This window comes from Pinus tabuliformis, chromosome 3_2 (assembly GCF_031772625.1).
Source record: "Pinus tabuliformis cultivar Carrire ecotype Pingquan chromosome 3_2, CPIR1, whole genome shotgun sequence".
Classification (NCBI taxonomy): Eukaryota; Viridiplantae; Streptophyta; class Pinopsida; order Pinales; family Pinaceae; genus Pinus; species Pinus tabuliformis.
Window position 1 is genome coordinate 111172177 of NC_142302.1, and position 23101 is coordinate 111195277.

Sequence of the window (23101 nt, forward strand, 5' to 3'; positions counted from 1 at the left end):
TAGGGTGGTTGTGGCCACAATAGATAGTAGGGAGGAAAATCACTAGACATCTATTATCAAAATGGACAGTAAGATTTGTGGTCAAGTTGTTTCTATTTTGACTGACCCTAGATCTAATTATAGTTATGTTAGTCCTGACTTGGTGGATAAGTGTGGTTTGAATAAAGAAGTGCATGGATAATCTCGGTTAGTGCAGATGGCTATAGGTACAAGGAAGATATTTCATCATTGGGTAAGAGCTTGTGCATTTGAGTTGAATCGTATGCCTACATCCACACATTTGAATGTACTTCCATTGGGATCATATAGTATGATTTTGGGTATGGATTGGTTGTATCTTCACAGGACCAAGGTGGACTATTATGAAAAATTTATTAAATGCTTAAATGACAATGGGGAACAAAGAATATTATAGGGTAAGAATGAGGTAGCATCAGTTAGAATAATGACAGCTATTCAGGTGAAGTGCAATCACATGAAATGGTGTGTGTTATTTGTAGTGCATATTTCTAGTGATGAAGGTAAGGAAGTCGTGGATGCAAATGTCTCAAGAAGGTATTCGATTTTACAGTAGTTTTAGGATGTGTTACCGGCAAAAATTTTAGAGTTTCCACCTCACAGGGATGTGGATTGTTCTATTGAGTTGGTATCAGGAGCAACACTAGCATCAAAGGAACCATACAAGATGAGCGCACCAAAGTTAGTGGAATTGAAGTTGCACTTGAAATAAATTCTTGATAAGGGATACATTAGGCCAAGTGTATCACCTTGGCGAGCACTAGTGTTGTTTGTGAAGAATAAGGCTGGTACTCTCAAGTTATGCATTGATTATAGGCAGTTGAACCAAGTGACCATCAAGAATAGGTATCTATTGCCAAGGATTGATGACTTGTTTGACCAGTTGAAGGGAGAAGCAATGTTCTTGAAGATCAACTTGAGATCTAGTTATCATTAGGTACACATTAAATAAGAGGACATCTATAAGACTACTTTCTGAACGAGGTATGGGAATTATGAGTTTGTTGTAGTTCCTTTTGGTTTGAATAATGCTCCAACTACTTTTATGTGCTTGATGAATAGTGTATTGTGTACTTATCTAGACAAGTTTGTTATTTTATTCATTGATGATATATTAGTATATTCTAAGAATGTGGAAGAACATTCAGAACATTTAACAATAGTATTAAGAATGTTGAGAGAGAACGAGTTGTATTCCAAGCTTAGTAGATGCAGTTTCTTTCAGACAAAGGTATATTACTTGGGGCTTGTGATTTCCAAGGAAGGCATGGTAATGGGTCCAGAAAAAGATAAGGGCTATCATGGAATGAGAAACCGCTAGAAATGTGGATGAAGTAAGATCATGAATGGGAATAACATTTTATTATAGGAGGTTCATCAAGAACTTATCTCAGATATCCTATCCCATTACATCATTGTAGAGGAAAGGTAAGAAATTTGAATGGACAAAGGAATGTGCAACCAGTTTTGAGCAGTTGAAGAAATTATTGACAAATGCTCTAGTTTTAAAGAATGTAGATCCAGAAAAAGAGTTTCTGGTATGTACATATTCCTGCAGGAGAGGAATTGATGGAGTCCTTATGAATCAAGGAAACTGAATAAACACAAGCAAAATTATCTGACACATGATCTTAAGTTGGAAATGATCATCCATGATTTGAAGATGTGGAGACACTATCTTCTTGGTAGGTGGTTCATCTTGATGAGTGATCACAGTGGATTGACGTATCTATTTGACCAACTGAGTTAAAATTCTAGGCAAGCTAGATGGTTAGACAAGATTAGTGAGTTTGACTTTGTGATTAGGTACATTAAAGGTAAAGAGAACATGCCCACATATGCTCTTAGTAGGAGGGATATAGGTAAACCATATAACAAGGATATAGGTAAACCATATAACAACTATGAGCTCCTATGGGATAGATTTACAGGATCAGATCTTGTAGGTAAGTCAATAGGATGACAAGTATAGGGAGGTTATGCACAGGTTACAACAAGGTATAGGTGATCAGGATGTGGAATATCGTCTCACATCAAATGGTTTGGTTAGATTTAGGGACATGATATATGTACCATACAATAGCGATCTCAAGAAGCTTATCTTGAGAGAATTTCGTGCTAAGCCATACTTAGGTCACCTAGGATAACAAAAGACATGGACAGTGGTGAAGACGTTCTATTATTGGCTGAATTTTAAGAAAGAAAAGGCAGAGTTTGTGGCTAGATGGTTGGATTTGCAATAGGTAAAGGAAAAATGTAAGCATCCAAGTGGATTACTATAGTCGATTATGATTCTAGAGTAGAAATGGGAGGTCATTTCCATGGACTTCATTACAAGTTTCCCAAGGACATCTAGACAACATGATTCTATCATGGTTGTGGTTGACAGGTTGAGTAAAGTAGCACACTTCAATGGAGTGAAGTCTACATATTTAGCTAATGATGTAGCATAGGTTTTCATCAGAGATGTAGTAAGGTTGCATGATTTCCAAAGGAAGATTGTGTTAGATAGAGATGCTATGTTCACTTCTAGATTTTAGAAAGAGTTGTTTCTAGGTTTGGGTAAATAGTTGGACTTCAGTACAACTTATCATTTGCAGATAGATGGAAAAAAAAAAATTCAATAGGATTTTGGGGAACATGTTGAGAATTTATGTCATGCATCACCAACGAATGTGGGAAGAGTATGTTCCACTAGTTGAGTTCACTTATAACAATGGGTATCAGGAGTCTCTAAGGATGAGTCTGTTTTAGGTGCTATATGGGCAAAGTTGTAATGCTACCATTAGTTGGAGTGATCTAGTTAACAAGGTGTTCATAGGACTGAACATGATGGTAGAGATGGAACATGAAGTGAAAGTAATCAAGAAGAATGTGAAGGCACCACAAGACAGATCTAGGTTCGGAAGTGATTTAGCCAAGAAAATCCCAGTACTACTGGCCCTTTTGACAATAGTGCATGGAGTACGGACTGAGGTCTCACTCGAAGTAGTATGGGACGGTGTTGGAACTAGGTTTCTGCACCCTAGGGATGTCTTGATGAAGTTTCTAGAGGTTCGTAGTCTGAACCTGCGCGCTTCCACTACTCTGTGCAGCTGTCTATCCTTCGCGACCTATGCCACTACCTCCGCGCACCTCTGTACAGGCGTGAATAAAGTACTATCCTAATCTCTATTCTTATTGCACTATTATATTAGTGCTTAACTTAAATTGTGGGGGCCCAATATTCTTATTACTTCATGCAACATTCAAGTAAGTGTGAGTAATAATAAAAAGTATAAATGCATAAAGATAAAAAGAAACATAGATGCACAATATTCCGAATCAAACTTATCTTTATTAGTATTCCTTTTCAAGTATAATCCCACTTACAAACCTGACCCCACCCTGCGCACTTAGTTATGAACTCTACTAGGCCTCTGCGCACTCAGCTACAGAGCTTCTTCCTACCACTACGACCCAATACACTTCAGATTTCCCTCTAACCTCGAACCATGCCTTCATTATTCTATAATCTTCTTGCTTTTACACTTAGAGTCTCACTCTATTTATACAATCCCATGGTCCGCAGACCATGGGTAGGTCGACACAACTTTACATTATTTTACAATTCTGAGGGCGGACAACCCTATGACTTATCTTAGACTTTCATGCTTCATGCCTGCACTTCACGGAGTCTTACAATACAATTGGCAAAAACTCAGGCTTTAAGACCGAAAACTTGCTATGGGGGATGCCATGCCCAACAGGCCCCCAACATAATCATTGTGACTCCTCCCGAGTCACTCCGTTGGTGTGTCGATCTTTGTGCGGAGTCCATCCAGCACGTCTCACGCATCTTGGGTGTCCACAGCACACTGTTCCACTATCTGTTGTACTTGCTGCATGCATATCTCTGAACCTCTGTGAGTAGGGTCACATTCCTATCTATCTACATAAAGTCCCTACATGTGTGCCAGCTTTCCTACAATGGTAGCTATAATTGTGAAAGCTTCATCGATCCATGGCTAGATGTGTGCTTTAAGCAAGGATTCTTTTTGTCATGCGATGTCTAACTGGTCCTTCAGTGCCCTTGCCTGCTGTAGTTTGGCGATTCATTGAGTAAGGATGACCATCTGGATGGTCTCCCGGACATTGTCGCACTCTTGTTGCAACTCGTGCACCTCTATCTCTAGGCGTTGTAGGTTTGGATCGTCATGCAGGTATGTAAGCATGGTTAGTGCTTGATCCAACATCCCAGTACAATCCTGTACTTCTTGGACAATTTTCTCCAACCTCGTTTGGATAGCGCAGGCACATTTCTCTCTAATTTCTGGGGGCGTGGAGGGTTGTGCCTTCAACCGTAGCTCGCGATCTGTAGGTTCAGCTCCAACTGAACCTTCACCATTTCATCCCTAGCCTCACTGACTCTGACCACCAATCGATGGACCCACTCTACTGCTGGTAGCTTTACTAGCACGGCCAGCTCTACGATGCTCCTACATGCACCCTCTACTGCCTACTCTAGTCCGCGAGCCTACGCAACCAACTCATCACGCTGGAGGTTGAGCTGATCCATGTTGATTTTCTGCTCGTTCAAGACCTGGATCACATGACCTTCCCTGGTGCGGAGCTCTGTAACAACCCCATCCTGTAACTGGTACATATTTTCACAAGGCAGGGCTACCAATTTTAAGCTGACGCCTTTCATGCTTCTCATCGCAGCTCGGTCAACCTCGCTTGTTGCTGCTAGGGCGCCTTCGGGAAACATGAAAGGGTTATCCCTACAGGCGCGCAGCGTCTGTTCAGCCTCTGTGGTTCTTGCTGTGACATATGGAGCCATTATACTTGTTTGGGGGGGTTGTACCTATAAACCTTGTAGCTGCGCACTGAGGAGCCCCAACATAGTGTTCTGCTCCATCATCATTTCCTAAAGCGCGTCCTTTGTGACATCCCGAACCGTTTCACTAATGTCAAACAGATCACCTTCTATGAGCGTGATCAGGTCAATGGATGTCTCTGTTGCCTTCACCTTCTTCTTGGGAGTTGTTTTCTCAAGGACGCATGGCCGCTTGAGTTGGGTTGATGACGAACTGGGGTCTGTGCACTCTTTTGTCTTGTCCACTTCCCAGGTCTGTTGCCCCGTGGACATCTCCTGGCCCTCCTTTGGCTCTTCTGTTGGTGCTGTAGTTTTTTTTGCTGTTTGTGCTGTTGTTGCTGCTGCCTCCTTAGCCTTTTTTTGCGCCAGTACCTCTAATGTTGTTTCATGCGGAGCCCTAACCTCCACAACTTCCTTCTCATTGCACTGCTTCTCGATCAGCTTTGTGATACGATGCTTGGCTGCTTCCTTTTGCTTCTGTGTGGCTGCCTTTTCCACCTCTGCCAAGAATGGTGCACGCCACTCTAGAGGCCAAGACTCCATCGCTGCGAAGATCACATCATCCGTCGCGATGAACAAAAGCTTCACCCATTTCTGCACTGGATCCTTGCACGCCCGGATATATAGGTTATGAAAATCTGCCTTGAACTCTGTTGAGCTCTACAAGCTGTTATAAACCATGGGCGATAGGCACGGCCTTCGGTTGATCCACATTTGGATGCTCACATCCATGAACACCCAAAACACCATCATCTCGTGAATCCTCTCCACATCTTTTGTAGCCTAGAGCGAGGTGTACCTCACGGCTTCGGGAAGATCATGCTCAATAGTAGGAAACTGGCTGTCCTCCGGCAGTTCCCCTACAACCAACAAGATGGATAAGAGCAACCACATGTACTGGAAGGTCTTACCCTACTCCTAGGCCTCCTTGCAGTTCGTCAGAAACTCCTCACAGAGGAACTCCACCCAGTTGAACTGTACCCTCTCCATGCATTGCTCTGCCAGCACAATCACAGACGTTGGTACTTTGTCGGCGCGACATTTCCTCATCAGCTTGCCAGCAAGTAACTGGATCGCTATGCACACCCCTTTGTCCTTAATTCCTGTGATTGTGTACCCCTGCCTTTTCTTATCTATTTTATACTTGGCCTTTATAGTTTCTGCAATGGCGAAGTCGCTGCATTTTCCTGCTATGGCCGCGGGGTCGTGTCCTTTGAAGGCTAGTCAAGAAATTATGTGAATTATGTCAGCCATGATGTCAATAGGTTCCTCCACCCAGAGATACCCATCATGCACTAGGCACAGCAGCTGCCTAATGACGAAAATGGTGATGGGCACGTGGTGGTAGTGGGATATCCATTGCAGATGGAGTAACTCAATCTTCTCCACATTGCACAAACATTTTCGCAGCTCCAAAACTGTAATGGGTCCCTTTGAATTCTACTTCATTAAGCTCTCCGTGGCCAGGTGTGGGAACTTGTTACATGGTAATTTGTCAATGGCCTCATATTCCCTGATCTCAGATAAAGTCAGTCTCTGAGCGACATCTCCGCTGTGTCATACATCAAATAAATGTGTCCACATATTCCCAATCATTCAAGAAGATTAACAAGTGCTCTTTAATCCTGAAGATTGACACTTTTTACCCATGTTTCAAGATCGTCGCAACTAAAACTTATTATACCTATGACGATTCTCTGTAATGAACTAGAATGCCGCGACATCATCATAGGGGTACATTTGTTCCCTGAAACGGTCGCATTTTAGGGCTCGGCACAAGTCCTCAAGATCTTTCTTGCGACAATGACTCTGAATACACTGTTTCCTTTTGATGTCGTTGTTGAGTCCTTGTGTATGACTTGTGATGATCTAGATATGGCGAATTAGTTCAAATAGAATGCTTCTGGGTGGTTCTAGAACTAGTTGTTGGGTCAAGGGAGTTTTCCTTTCCTCCTCTGGGATGGTCGTTCCACCTTTTGAGAAACCTCCCTTGAGGATAAGCTCCATCTCCCTCATTTATGGAGGCTCCTCCTCTTGTAAAAATGTTCCTTATTGCGATGATCAGCTGGCTTTTGGGTATTGTACAAATTAGCTAGCTTTGGTGTGAGGTTGATATTTTGCAGTGTGGATTGCTAATAGTATAGAAATTGGTCATGGATTTCCTTAGCTTTGTACTAGTGCTTTTGAGTGAGAGAGAGAGTTGTCAACCTCTTGGGAGATCTGTTTGAGAGTGAATGCTTGAAGAAACATACTGGCTGGACCCTTCGAGGAAGCTTGCGACGTCAAGGTTAGGTTGTAAGCTTTTCTTTTGTTTGTTTTAATACAATCAACGGTGATTTCCTATGTCCTGTGTAAAATATAATTGATAGCTTATGGTTCCTTGAATCTGTAAGTAAATAGATCATTGTTGTACTTTGTTACATGTTCTGTTGTTCTCTTGTGTTGTTTCAGGTGAATCGCTCATCAAGGAGAAGGAAACGATAGCTGAAGCATTGGAACGAAAGCTCCATCGAACACCGGTTTGAGGTAGGCTCTTTCAATAATGACTGTTTAAGGAAATTAGCTATTGTTTTGTCTTGCTGTGACTAGACCCACCCTAGGGCTAGAGGGGTTGCCTCTGTCTGTAGAGGGAACATTTCCTACATCACAGAACTTCTCACTGTCCGTGAGATCCTAATCCTTGAACTTCATGGTAGATACTCATCCCAAAGGTAGACCTTCAAACATTATACCATTGGGGAGGAGCAGGGTATAGAGCGCACTCTTCATGGCCTCCAGGTCTTTTGGTATCTTAGCTTTCCCTTTCCATGGGGGGATGTATGTGGGTAAATTTGTTGCGGAAGGCATTGGTGAGACATCCTCCTCCACATCATCTTTCACCTCAATTTGAGTGATTAGAGCTTGCAAGTCTTCCTCCTCTTCATCTGATTCAATGGTGACAACTTTACCTTTTTCTTCCATTGATAATTTGCAAAACCGTGGGTTTCTTAGGGATACACGGACTGGGCCCATAGTTTGCTTATCTTTCTTCAGCTCTGATGTCCATGGTGATTTTGGAACCTCTGGCACAACTTCCACCTGTTTGGGCTCCTCATGGGCCATATGGGGCTCCACAGTATCTTCGGTGAATCACACTCTTGGTCTAGTGGCAATCATCGTGTCTATAGTCAAATGTGTTAAGAGTATGCATCGCTCACTGCTCTGTAATTGCTCAATTCTCAAACAACTGAGTGTTGCATCGTGGCTAGCCCTGGGGACTTTATAGCATCTTTTGAATTTGAAGTCCACCATTCCCCCACTTCTGAGTCATTAATGCCTTCTTGGTGGCAGATTGTCCCAAATCTAGCTCTTAATCCATGTCTTAATTGCCCACTGCCTGCTCCTCTTTGCCTTAAATTGGACATCTTGTCATGAACAGTGACACCAACGATCACCTCCCAACCTACCCACGTGGCAGTGTAGCCCCTTATGTGTGGGTGTGACCCATGTGACATACTAATCCTACACACAACCTTATTATCACGTAGCTCCCACATAAACTCTTTTATAGTCCCGCGCTCTTTTTCAACTGCTTGGAGCAGTGAGACTGTGCTTTCGACTGCTCATTAGGTGGTTGCACCACTTGTGCGAGACTGCAATTCACCTTCCAGCCTAGTCCGTGGGCACTTCTCAATTATCCTTGTGACAGTCAGTGCCGCACATTCTTCCTTCTGTGGTGTGCTCCTCTGGGTACTCTATTTGGTAAGGTGCGGTCGCAACCATGGTAGTAGAGTCACACATTCTTGGCGGAAATCTTCTAATTCAAGAGTCTAGTTGTTTGTATCTTGTCTGGTCATGCCGAGTCCATCGATGTGACATGCTTGCGCAATTTTGTTTTCTAGGTTTTTGATCTCTGCATCTATTAACATGCTTTTCTTCCTCAATCGTACCTGACCTTCTTCGATTTCACGAAGCTTAAGGTTCCCTTGCCTAATGGCTTCTTGTAACTGCATAATTCCTTCATCTGGGTCCTTGCATACTGTGCCAACTATGAGAGCTATTGTGTGAGGATTCCTTTCCTCCAAAATTATGGTCCCAACTCTGCTCTTCCACTTCAAAATCATCTTTATGCTCAGGTTTTTGCATATGGCCCTATAGGCTCATCTAACCACCGGTAAGCGCAGGTCCCAATCAGTTCGTCTCACCTGGTGAACCCTGTTCAGGACTCTACATACCTTCTTGAATGTTTCTATGTGGAACACTTGGGGTGTGCGTCTCCTTTCCCACTGCTGCGTCCTGTTCCGATTGTTGATGTTGAAGTTCTGTAGTTCGATCCTGCATTTGGGGTGTGCTTGTGTGGCCTACACAGCACATGTCTGTATCGATCGAGACAGGTGGGCATGCAATTTTATCCATCCTTGCTGAACGGCTCTTGTTCGAAGATGGTAGCTTCCAAAGCGTAGGTGCATCATCCTTCTACATCTGCGTCAATCCTCAAAATTTCCTTGATGTGTACCCCACCATCTCACAAGTTTTGCACGCAAAGCCCACTTCAACGCATTGAACCGCTGCTATTCTGGTACTGTGCTTTCAAATTTTCTTAGGAATTCATCCATCGTTGTCAATCCATCATATGTCGGTAGCTCTCTTACTTTTGTTTTCACGCAGTGCAGTGGTCTAACCATCATGTTGCAATTGAGCGTTGTCACTTCATGCAACCGATTTTGCCATCGCTCTACTTCTTCCTCTGAATCCGAGGTGCAGGAGCTTTCGCGCTCCCATGAGATCCTTCCATTTGTAGTCGGATTCACCTAATCCTGGTCTCGCATAGTTATCTTATAAATATAATCAAGATCATCGTCGCTATCATCATCATGCATTAGTTCAGTGTAGCATGCTCCTTCAGCTGGGTCCAGTGGGACTACTACGCATAGTGACTTTTTCTCGAAGATCATTTTGCACTTCTTTAGGTTGATGACTCTGTTCATATCGGTAACCCAGTCTATTCCCAACAACACGAGATAGGGATTGTTGTCATCGACAATCTCTATTACTTCAAAATCTGCCTGCGCGCTTGCGCCTTCAATATCAATTGTTGCCCCTTATAACCTTCCCATTAGCAAAATCTTATGTTGGTTCTCCATTCGTAATTGAATAGGGAACCATTCTAATGCGACCCTGCCCATGTGTTCCCATGTTTGCTTCATTCATACATTCATGTCCTAACCTAGAGCTAGGAATACTTGATCCATTTCATATTCCCCAATCTGTGTAGTCAACCTCATTTCCCTTCCAGTGCACAATGCAAGCTTCGCCAGTTTCCAGACAACACGCAGTTCCCCTGACCCTGTGCACCCAGTGATCAGTCCCTATAGTCCTTTAACTACCTTGTTGTCACACGGTAGTTTCATTTATGTCTCTAGAAAGGTAGTGAGCATTGAAGGATCCATTTCTGGCTCTGGTTGATCCTTACTACTTGAAGTGGAGGCCTCCGTGAAGCTCTTCTTAGCTTCCATGAATGTATCCTTTGTGCATTCTAAGTCAAAATTAGGCTCCTTCACAGGAGCCTTGCGGACCCATGTACTTTCCTCTGGTTGTTTCCCCGTATATTCTCCCATGGCCATACCACTTCTGAGCATCATGTTTACATTCAGGTCTTCTTCGCGTAGCTCAGACCTCATCATTTGTATATTCTGAGTTGGGGAGGCTGGAATACCTATTTTTTGCACATCTTTGTGATCAACTTAGGACAACCTATTTTTCGTGGTCAAACTGAGCACAATACGAACATGATATCCTCATTGGGTTGGTAAAATCATGGGCATAGTGCCCTGGTCCTCCACAATTGTAACAAATTAACTGTCCGCGGCCCCTTCCTGGTCCCATTCCACCTCGTCCCCAACCTCACCCCTAAAATCCGGCATGCACCATCCCCGTATCTAGGTCGAGGGCTCACATTTCAGTCTGTATCCTATAGGATGTGGTGCAATCCATCATTAGCTCGTAACTACAGCAAGTGCGCTCTTCGTGGCCTACTGACCTACTGAAATTACAAAACAATTGCTAGGGTGTCTGTGTATATTTCTGTAGCAAATGACAATTGTATATTTCTGTAGCAAATGAAAATTGTTCATTGTGTGTTTCCCTCCTATCTGATAGATCATGCACCATAAAGCAGGTGTCGCACTCAGCCCTGCCTGCGCCTTTAGCCTTAGTGGCATTGGCCCTCCTCCTTCCAAGTAGTTCACGAATACTAGGCAATGAACCTTGTCATGGCCTTGGCCTTTGCACTTTATGAACAACACTTCCTCATGCATATCTAGTTGTGGTGCCCTATCCTGCTTCAATCTTTGCATTTCCAAACACAAATTCTATAGTTGCGTGTGGATTTGTTGAACTCCCAACCCAGGTCTTGTATCAGGGTCTCATGCAATCTCATCACCATTTCTAGCACTTCGGCCTCAGTGGAAAGCTTCTGTTGTGACAGCGCCATCCTCAAGTGTGGCACCAGAGATGCTACAAACCATGCACGATGTTTTCCATCTATCAACATCATATTGGCTTCATGGATTTTACTCTTCAGGCGTTGATCCAAATCCCAAGGAGTCTTTCTCAGGAGCATCGTGATTTCTTTAAACCTGATGATTGACTGTGTTTCTGATTTTGGCTTGTTAAATTCCCTATTCAACACGTTCTATATCTCTGTGATCCCTGCATTTGGGTGATAGTTAGAGTGTTTTATGTACCTATTCACACCTAATCTTCAACGGTTGGGTAAATAGCAACGTGAACAGTCATCAAGAAGATGAACTGATCCGTCCATTTTATGTATATAAACAATAGTTATCTAATGAAATAGACAGTCAGTTTTCTTCTGCCCATTTTTGGAGTTACCTTGGCCGGACATGGTATCAGAGCGCAGGTCCCAGATTCCTTGTAACTCCTCTAATAACGCCTCTTCCTGAACGTTTTCCTGGTGCCTCTGCCTGAACGTTTGCCTGCCCATAAATGATGGTTCACTGCACCACCTCTGTCGCTGCCCAGAGATGCGTTGGACCCAACGCTCATTGAGGCGGTAGACGGTTCGCTAGCTGCTGTTTCGTCCGAGGAGGTAGACGGTTTGGGCGAAGAATCGAGTGTTGCTCCCATTCTAAAAATCTCTGTAAGACCATTGAAGGCCTCTGTTCCCATTGAAGGCAGCGGGGTTTGCTCTTGACAGCATCACGGATTGACAGGGACTTGCTGGTGATCGAAGGTGGGAAGCAACCGGCGAGGAAATTCGATGTTTGAATGCTGGCGACTCCGCATACGACTGAGATGTGAGACTGTGGTGCGTTGCATTTGTCTTCTGCGAGGAGTGTTATGTCTTGATCCTCTACAGTGTGTAATATATATTGGTCCTCAGGAACCCAGAACTTGTGGACAGTTCCTCTCTGTCTGTCATGGATTGTAACCAGATGCTGTGGGACTTGAGGACACCTGCTTGAGTCCTGCCACTGCCATTCTCATCAAATTCGCCTGGACTTTAGCACTCGACAAGGTAGAGACTCCGCATGAAAAGGTGTTGCATTTTTTTTCTGTGAGGAGGTATAACGTGTCCCTTAAGTTTGAGAATGCTGATATATGACAAGAGAGATGTTTTTAACTTCAGTATGGCGGTTCTGGTATAATGTTGCGCAGATGATTTTAACTTCAGTGTATAGCAGTTTTGGTATAGTGTTGAGCAGTTCTTCAGTGTATATTTATGATAGCAGTTTTGGTATAGCGTTGAGCAGTTTGTTGACTTCATGATATTACACAGTTTAAATAATTCAAAGCATTTGTATATCATTCAAAATATTGCGGTGTTTCCAGAATGTCTTATATACCAAAGCATTTGTAGTATTGATATATTGAAGTGATATATTAATAGAATGAAGTGGTATATTGAAGTGATATATTAATAGAATGAAGTGATATATTGAAGTGATCCATTGCGCATTTTTCAAAACATAGTAGTATTGCAGTGATATGTACAATGAAATGCAGATGCTTTTAGCAAAATATTAGAGGGATTTGAAGGTTGTAACGTAAGGGTTTTTTTTAGCAGAAGTAATTTTTTAAAGAATGCATTCAATCATCTCTATGGTCGGAATAGTTCTCACTGGCAAGGAGAACTATTCTGAATGGTCTCGGATGGTAAAACATACCCTCATCTACAATGAGTTGTGGAAAGGAGTGTGTGTCGGAGAAGAAGACAAAGACCCTGTGCAGCCCACATCAGATAAAGAACTTGTCATTTGGGAAAACAAGAACAGCAAAGCCTATGCATTAATCGCAGCATCTGTAAATGAAGAAGTAAGTCATCATATTTCATCCTATTCCACTGCCTTTGAAGCTTTACAAAAGCTGAAAGAACTCTATGATTCACATTCTGCACTTGAAGTTGTTCAGCTCATGATTAAACTCTTCACTCTTGAACTGAAAAATAATGATCCTCTTTCTCTTGCATCTGAAATAAAGTCTATAATGCATGATATTAAATCCACTAAGGTTAAGCTGGATATCTCTCTTATTGCCTTTCTCAAAGCACTCTATCCTACCTACTCCAATTATCTTGAGTCATTACAAGCAAATGGAAATCTTAAAGATATAACCTTTGACTCTCTTGTGAAAAAGTTTGCTGAAAGAGAGAAAGCCTTTGGAAAGAAGACAGTCCCTGAATCTTCTGAAGAGACTATTTGCCTTGCTCATAAAGAAAAGCATCCTGCTCAAGATTCTACAAGAGGAAGAGGTGGACGAAGAGGAAGAGGAAGATACTTCAGAGGCAGGGGGGGCAGACATTCTCAAGGAGAAAAGGCAGATCTGCATTGCATTCGCTGCAAACGAAATGGATCACATGATGCTTCTACATGCAAGCTACCATGGGACAAAATTGAGCAGAGAAGAAACCAGCAGAAAGGTAAAACTGATGACACAGACAAAGGTAAAGCACCTGAATCCGCTCGCTATATTGAGGCACAATGTAACATTGGAGTAAATGAAGATTTGTTTAATGCTTCACTTGCTTCTTCGAAAAATGATTGGTTGCTTGATTCAGGAGAAACCTGTCATATGACTCATAAGAAAGATTTTTTTGAAGATTTCACTGATAATGTTGATGGAGCAGTATACTTTGCAGATCAGTCAAAAATCAAGCCATCAGGGCTTGGCACAATCAGGTTTAAACTGCCTGGTCTTCCAGACTTTCTTCTGGATCATGTTCTATATCTCCCACAGCTCAAGAGAAACTTGTTGTCCTTGGTCCACATCCTCCAGCAAGGTCACTCCATTCATATGTTTGATGGAAAGCTTGAGGTAAGAAAGGCATCTGACCATTCACTTTTCATGAGGGGAATAGAAGAAGAAAGACTTCTTAAACTGCAAGGAACCTCTGCTCATGCACAACATTTCTCATATATTTCTCATCATGAAGAAGGTACACTTCCATCAAGTTTATTATGGCATGCTAGATTTGGACATTTAAACTATGACAGTCTCCACTTATTAAAGAAAAATGGTGTTGCTGGTTTGCCTACAATTCCTAAAAAACATAAGCAATGTGATGCTTGCATTCTAGGAAAGCATAGCAAACAGTCTTTTCATGATTCACATTCAAGAGCACATAGGAAGCTTGAACTCATTCATTCAGATTTATGTGGTCCAATGCCTGTTCCTTCTGCAAATGGAAATAAATATATCATGACATTTATTGATGATTACACCAGAATGTGTTGGGTTTATTTATTGAAGAACAAATCTGATGCTTTTCAAACATTCAAGAATTTTCATAAGTGGATTGAAAATGATGCACAATCTCATATTGGGTCTATTCGCACTAATAATGGAAAAGAATATACATCAAATGAATTTGAAAACTATCTTCACCAACATGGGATCAAACATCAAACAACTGTACCTTATAATCCCCAACAGAATGGTGTAGCAGAAAGAATGAATAGAACAATTTTGAATATGGTATGATCCATGCTTTTCTTCAAAAATGTAAAGATAATGTTTTGGGCTGATGTTGTTCTATGTGATGCATATATAAACAATAGATGTCCATCTAGTGCTATAAGAAACAAGACTCCTTATGAATTGTGGTATGGACATGTTCCTTCGGTAAAACATCTCAGGATTTTTGGTTCAACCTGTTATGCTTTAATATCAAAGGTACATAGAAACAAACTTGGTGCCAGAAGTCGTAAGTGTATCTTCCTGGGGTATTCAAACACCTCTAAAGCATACCGTCTCTATGATGAAGTAAATAAAAAGTTTTTTGTATCTAGAGATGTCATTTTTCTTGAATCATCCAAATCTGACAGTGTTGTTGAGCGGCAACTTGATCGCTTGGATAGATTCACAAAAACAAAATCATTTCAAGAGTTTGATAATCAGATTCCACATCTTGAAGGGGGGATTCCTATACTAGATCAACATGTGGAATCTTCTTCTAAAGAACAATCTCCCTTGCATGAAACTCCAACACCAGATGATCCTTTAAGTGATGTAATTGATAGAATTGGGAGACTCAATCTTGATTCAGTCCCAACTCAATCAACATAGCAGCCTGGACCATCTCAGAAAGGTCCCCCAAAGTGGCTGACAAAGACACTTGAAAGTGTTCATCCTGATGAAATTGGAAAAACAGGAACCAGAAATACAAACCGACAAGATGGAGGTGATGTAGATAACTCTAATTCACCTGTTGATATGGATGTTACTTATGATTGTGAATTGAACTTGTCTACAGATTTTGAACCAACTTCCTTCAAAGAAGCTGCTTCTCATGATGAATGGAAAGAAGCGATGCAGAGGGAGTATGATGCCCTCATAAAGAATGGCACTTGGAAGCTGGTTGATCCTCCATTTGGAACCAAACCAATTGGCTGCAAGTGGTTCTACAAGAACAAGTACAAAGATGATGGCTCACTTGACAAGCACAAAGCTAGGCTTGTGGCAAAAGGTTTTGCATAGAAGGAAGGGGTCGATTATGAGGAAACTTTTGCCCCCACAGCAAAATGGGCCACCATCCGGACACTCTTTGCACTAGCTGCTCAGAACGGTTGGAAAGTCCATCAAATGGATGTAAAAACTGCATTCTTGAATGGAGATCTAAAAGAAAATGTTTTTATGTCCCAGCCTGAAGGATTTGCTGTGAAAGGACATGAACATAAAGTATGCAAACTTGTGAAGTCCTTGTATGGCCTCAAACAAGCACCACGAGCCTGGTATGAAAAACTAACTGAGCATCTTCTGAAACTCAACTTCAAACATTTTGATCTTGATGATGCAACTTTATTTGTCAAGAAAGTTGGCAAAACAGTTGTATATCTTGTGGTATATGTAGATGATCTTTTAATGACAAGGAACAATGAAAGCTATATTGCATCCATAAAGAAAGAATTAGGAAAAAGTTTTGAAATGACTGATTTGGGCTATGTTCATTACTATCTTGGCATTGAAGTAACCCAACATCCAAAATCCATATTTCTTTCTCAAAAGAAATACATTGGATATTTTTTAAACAGATTTGGCATGACAGAGTGCAATCCTCTTTCTACTCCAATGGAACAAAACTTGAAGCTCACATCTATTGGAGGAAAGGAATTTGAGGATGCAACAAAGTATAGACAGCTTGTAGGAAGTCTCATCTACCTCACTACTACCAGACCAGACATTTCATTTGCTGTTGGAATCCTCTCCAGGTTTATGCAAAAGCCTTGTGAGGGACATTGGTCTGCTGCAAAAAGAGTTCTAAGGTACTTGAAGGGAACTCAAGACCTTGGAGTCAAGTATACACAGGTGGACGACTTCAGCTTGATTGGATACTCTGATTTAGACTTCGATGGAGACAAAGAAACTGGGGTATCTACTTCAGGATATGCTATGAGTCTTGGATCAGGAGCTGTCTCCTGGAGATCACGCAAACAATCCGTTCCAGCAGATTCCACAACAGAAGCAGAATACGTGGCAGCAGCTGAAGCAATGAAAGAAATTGTGTGGCTCAGGAAAATTCTTGAAGATTTGCAGGTAAAACAAGTAAAATCAACTCCACTCATGATTGATAACACCTCTGCAATAAAGTTGGCCAAGAACCCAAAGTTCCATGATCGTACTAAGCATATCAATACTAAATATCATCTGATCCAACATCATGTTGAGGCCAAAACAATCCATCTCTGTCATTGTTCGACAAATGAGCAAATTGCAGACATCTTCACCAAAGCGCTTGGAAGAGAAAAGCTTGAAAGATTCAGAACAATGCTTGGACTCACCAACATCCCTTCAGATTAAGGGGGGGAATGTTCACACCTAATCTTCAATGGTTGGGTAAACAGGAACGTGAACAGTCATCAAGAATATGAACTGATCCGTCCATTTTATGTATATAAACAATAGTTATCTAATGAAATAGACAGTCAGTTTTCTTCTGCCCATTTTTGGAGTTACCCTGGCCTGACAGTACCACATTAGTGCATGATCCTACAACGCACTAACCAATGTAGCCTTCTCAATATTGTCATCCGTGACACCTTCTGCTTCCCATACTACTCTTACCATGAACTAGAATTGTTTCGGATCCTCATTCCTTACCCCTCTGAATACTAGTAATTTGATCACACTCACCATACTGAACCGTGGAGGTGGTGGAGGTGGAGTGGGTGGAGATGGAGGTGAGGGAGGTGAAGCGGGTGGTGGTAATCACGGAATCCGTTGCCTTATCAAACTGACCACGCTTCTCAGAGAAACCTTCACGAGCTTGTCCTCGCTCTCCCACGAGGGTGTAATTAAGGGACTATTTTCGAATTCTTTGTTACTTCCGCTTCTATATCTCTTTTCACTCCGCGTAGTCCCAAAAATTAATTTATTCTCATAACCCGCTTTTCACATAAGAACATCTTAATCCAGGTATTCAAAGTTTTTTATATACTTACCTCGCAATCCCTTGAGAAAACGTCACTCCGCCTCACTGTAACTGATGGTTGTGTCCATCATGAATTCAGTGATAAATCCTCCTATTATTCGGTCGAGCTAGTGGTTCACAGCTCGCACTATCTTATCTTCTGAGGATTCTAGTCTGCGCACTAGTTCCAAAGTCCACACTATTGGTTTGTCGAGCCTACACCTTCCTTGGCTGTATGCTAACATCACGATCCACTCATATAGTTCTGATGGAAAGGATGCAAAGAAAATCTCATGGATTTCAGTGTACAAATAGAAATCCAACCATTGTTCCTTAGATGCCTGCAGATTTTTGTTTTCCTATGCCGTGAACTTGTGAATCTTCTTATCCAACCACTCTTTAATTTCCTTCTTTGTTGGGTTCTAGTGGCACGACATCAGACATCCCTTATGCAGATCCCAATCCTGGCAATAGAACCATTCGTTGGCTTAGTGGGGCCTGACCTAGGTTCGGAAGTGATTTAGCCAAGAAAATCCTAGTACTACTAGCCCTTTCGACAATAGTCTGTGGAGCGCAGACTATGGTCCCACCTAAAGTAGTATGGGAGGGTGCTGGAACCAGGTTTCCGCACCCTAGGGATTTCTCGATGAAGTTTCTGGAGTTTCACAGTCTGAACCTGTGCACTTGCATTACTCTGCGTAGCTGTCTATCCTTCGCGACCTATGCCACTACCTCTGCACACCTCTGTAAGGGTGCGAATAAAGTACTATCCTGATCTCTATTCTTACTACGCTATTATATTAGTGCTTAACTTAAATTGTGAGGGCCGAATATTCTTAAGTGCGAGTAATCATAAATAGTATAAATGCATAAAGATAAATAGAAACATAGATGCACAATATTTTGAATCAAACTTATCTTTATTAGTATTCCTTCTCAAGTACAATCCCAATTGCAGACCTGACCCCGCCTTGCATACTCAGCTGCAGGGGTCTGCACACTTAGTTGCGGACTCTACTAGGCCTTTGCGCACTCAGCTGCAGAGCCTCTTCCTACCACTACGACCCAATACACTTCAGATTTCCCTCTAACTTCAAACCATGCCTTCGTTATTCTATTATCTTCTTGATTTTACACTTAGAGCCTCGCTCTATTTATACAATCCCATGGTCCGTGGACCATGGGTAGGCCGACACAACTTTACATTATTTTACAATTCTTAGGGTGGACAACCCTAGTACTCATCCTAGACTTTCACACTTCGCGGAGTCTTACAATACAATTGGCCAAAACTCGAGCTTTAAGCCCCAAAACCTGCTACAAGGGATCCCATGCCCAACAATTAGAGTAGTATATTTAAGGAGCTTTAGGTTGGGGAACACATGCACTTGTGCATCAAGCACAAGAAGAGCTCCTTGAGGATTTGATCATGTGCCAAGTGAGCACCTCGGCATTATGGACCTTTCAAGATTCTTGAAAGGATTAGCCCAGTAGCCTATTGAATTACACTGCCTTCGACAGTGGAAGTCCATGATATTTTCCATGTGTCATTGGTTAAGAAGTATTTTAAATATGTTGATCATGTGATTGACTAGTCTATATTGTAGGTGGAACTAGAAGGCGAATTCCAGCGAGAACCGCAATGCATTTTGTAAGAAAGATGCTCATGCTCTAGAACCAAGCAATCAAGCCAGTTAAACTGTAGTGAAATCATTAGTGTGATTTTTTGGTATGTGTGTGTGTCTGTGTAGGTACTGCCATGAGCTGTGTTATAAAGTTCCAATAAGGGGTATGGGTGTCATGTTGTTATGTTGTCATGTTGATTTTGTTTCAGCGGGTTGATCATTGTAATATTGCATCAAGCTAAGTTATAAAGCTCCATGGGAATTATATTTTTCTTTTCAATGGTCATGCTAGTTGTAGGTGTCATTGAAGACTAAGGGCAATGTTCCCCCAAGGGGGAGGGTTCTGTAACATCACTAGTAAAAAATATATGTAATAAAGTTAATATAGGCAAAATAATAACCAAGGTCATGGGACACATATTCCAAGCTAAATGTTGGGAAAAAAACATAGTGATGGGGATAAATTGTGATTAAATTAATGGCTATGGAAATTGGTAAAGGCAATGGAGAAGGTTTTGGAAAAACATGAGGCATTAATTGGAATTTTATTTATGAAAATAATGGAAAATAGGAGAAAAGGGAGGTGAAAGGTCATAGGTTGCATGTGAGGAGAAAAATGAATGGAAAATAATGGAAAAAAAAAAAAAATAGAGGCCTCATTAATGAAAAGGCTTTTGAGGATTAATTTGTAGCCTTTTGTCAGTTCAGTTTTGGAGCTCTCATTTTTCTACTCCTTATCTCTCATACTCTTGGACACTCAGAGTTTTCTTGGACCACTCTTGGAGGAGTGTGGCATAATTGGTATTTGGAGCAAGAAGGAAAAGTTAGAGAAGTAAAGAACAAGAAGACATCGGTATCAATAACTACAATGAGTTTTTCTTGCATGTACCGAATTGCGGGTATGATTTCGTTGCTAGTTTTGGTATGCATGGCACACACATGTGGTTTCTTGGTTATGATCTACCATTAGCATGGAGGACTTCTTTGATTAACAATGATTTTGTCTAGCCTTTCTATTTCCTAAATATCCATGGTGTTGTGGGCTTCTTTCCTCTTTTTTTCTAGTTGGTTCTCATTTTCCTTATGGATATGGGTTGAGTTACTAGTTCCTGGAGCCTTAGTTGGAAAAACACTCTAGAATCCCTGTAACAACTTCGGTTGGGTTACTAGTCTTGGAAACCTTGGTTGGAAAAATGCTCTAGAGCCTTTGGTGGGTTGAGTTACTAGTCATGTAAGCCATGGTTAGACAAACACTCTAGAACCCAACTGCAACTATGGGTTGAGTTACTAGTCGTTGAAACCTTGGTTGGAACAAACACTCTAGATCTCTCAAAAACTCAAGTAGAGACTTATCTGGTGATGGTTAGCGATGTATGACCATGAGGTGGAATCAATGGTTGAGGGTTAAGGTTGTTTGGCCTTTGGAAGCCCTTGTTTGGTTTTGTTTGAATTGTTTCATGAGATCCCACATTCATGCTTGGAATATGGTGTAGGGGTGATTGGATGAAAGAGAGATTTGGTTCAACACAATATCTAGTTGGGTGGTACATGGAAGACCCTGACTTGGTTGGGTTTTAATATGTTAATAAGAGCTCCTTTTCTTTTGGTATTTTTTGAGTAAATGTATTTTCCATTATGTGGATTTAATGGTTGTTTCCTCATTAATATATCTCTGGTTATTTGCTAGTTATAAGAATGTTTTATGATAGTTATGATGTATGGCTCTCATCATGTTCTGGTTAGTATATGAAATGTTAATGAATGAATGAAAAAATAGATAAAAACAAAGCTATTGTGATGAGATACCATTCCTCTTTGACGATTCTTAGATAAGTATGAGATCCCTATGCTAAGCTATGTTGTTATGACTTGTAGATTTCATGTTTATGATGTGCTTAACGAAATTCCTATCATGGCTAGTATGGGTCAGATCAAGTCATTTTTTAAGTGTTAGCATTAGTAGCCTTGTTTCATTGTTATTTATCATTTATGGTAGTTTCATGAAGCTATGGGTAGTATGATGAGTCCTAGCCTTGAAATGGTGGCATGGAATTCGGCTTTACTGGCACTAAACTGTCTGAAAAATGTGACAACTACATAGATGACTTGTTGTGGGAGAAAATGGAGGGTCCTAGTCACATGCATTCCTTGTCATTAGATCAAATAAGGATCTAAGTTAGTGAAAAAGCAAGTTCTCTCAAGGGTTGGACACTTTAAGGGGTTGGTTGGCTCTTGAAGGTTTTGTAGCTTCTGAGGAAGGTCAGATTGGTCTTGTCATGCAGATTCCACTTCCTTTATTGTATGTGGGGAGTTGAATCATATGATAGTAACTCTTTGTCACATGTTTACCTCAGTGGATCAGTTAACGTGGGTAAATATGGGAGGAGGATGTTACAAAAGGCTAAAATGGTGTGGTTTCAAGACTTTGTCACAAAGAGTCAAGGGCTCAACCCTTGTGGGCCCTATACTAGAGTACCATCGTACCAGAGTGAAGGAAAAGACATAACTCTCCAATATGTAATGGTTTGATATGATTAGGAAGTTGTTTTCAAGTGTTGGATGGATTGTTAAGTCCATTATAATATGATTCGTCCACCAAGGGATCAAAATGAATGATAAGCTGGAATACTCTAGTATATCATGTTCTAGTAAGATGAGGATTTTTATTTCAATTGTAGGTAATTTTGAAAATTCCATTAGTTACAATTTGTTCTACTAAGTTCCTTTATCATAACAATACCATGATGTTTGAAATCAAATAATACCAAAGCAATTTATTAAGACCAAGGTCACAACACATGGTCATGGGTGCTCAATGGTTTAACACTCAAATCTAAATAATTCAAAGTGTACGCAAGTATATGTGTATCTAATTTGTTCTAATGACCCAAACTTTAGATTTATTGAAAGTGATTTAAGACCATTTTCATGGAGCATGGTCATATGTCATCATGGTTGAACTCCTAGGTGCTAAGGACTAATGCTTGATAGTGGATAATATTGGGTCTTTCATATCCGGTAGGGATGGTAAAGGTTCCAACTATGATAATTCCACACAAAGGACATGGCCATATGATTGTGAAGAGGTAAAGGGCTAAAAAGCCTATGTTTCAAAATGGTTGGACGAAAGGAAGCTAAATGTTGAAAGAGAAATATATCAGTGAATTGATGTGCTCAGATAAAAAAAATGAAATGTAATGAAATGAAATTAAAGGTGGCACCATTTTATATATGAATGCATTGTTAATGAAAATGGTGGTGAATAATATAACTGTGTGTGAATGTGGTGTGTGAACTGGGAGTGTGCAGTCCAAGAGATATGAACCTATAAAGAGAAAAGAGTTATGTTGTGGAGTCTTCGAGAGGTCCAATAGTTAACCAAGAATGAATAGATGGTCACTGAAGTATAGAGTAGAACAAGAAAACAAGAGATCATAGAGTCCTAATGAGTAGAATTAATAATATTGCTTGTAAATATATAGTTTGAAAATGTGATGAAAAAGACGATTTGAGCTTTTTAGTGTGTGAACATCCATGATAGTCAAAAAATAAATATTTGATAGGTACTACAAAACATATTGAATCAAAAATATGAGGGGATTCGTGTCTCCTGCAAATTGGTGCTTGAAAAATTAAGTGGATTGGTGTCTCTTATAGGTGGGTTCTTACAAATATATTAACAACAGGTTGGTA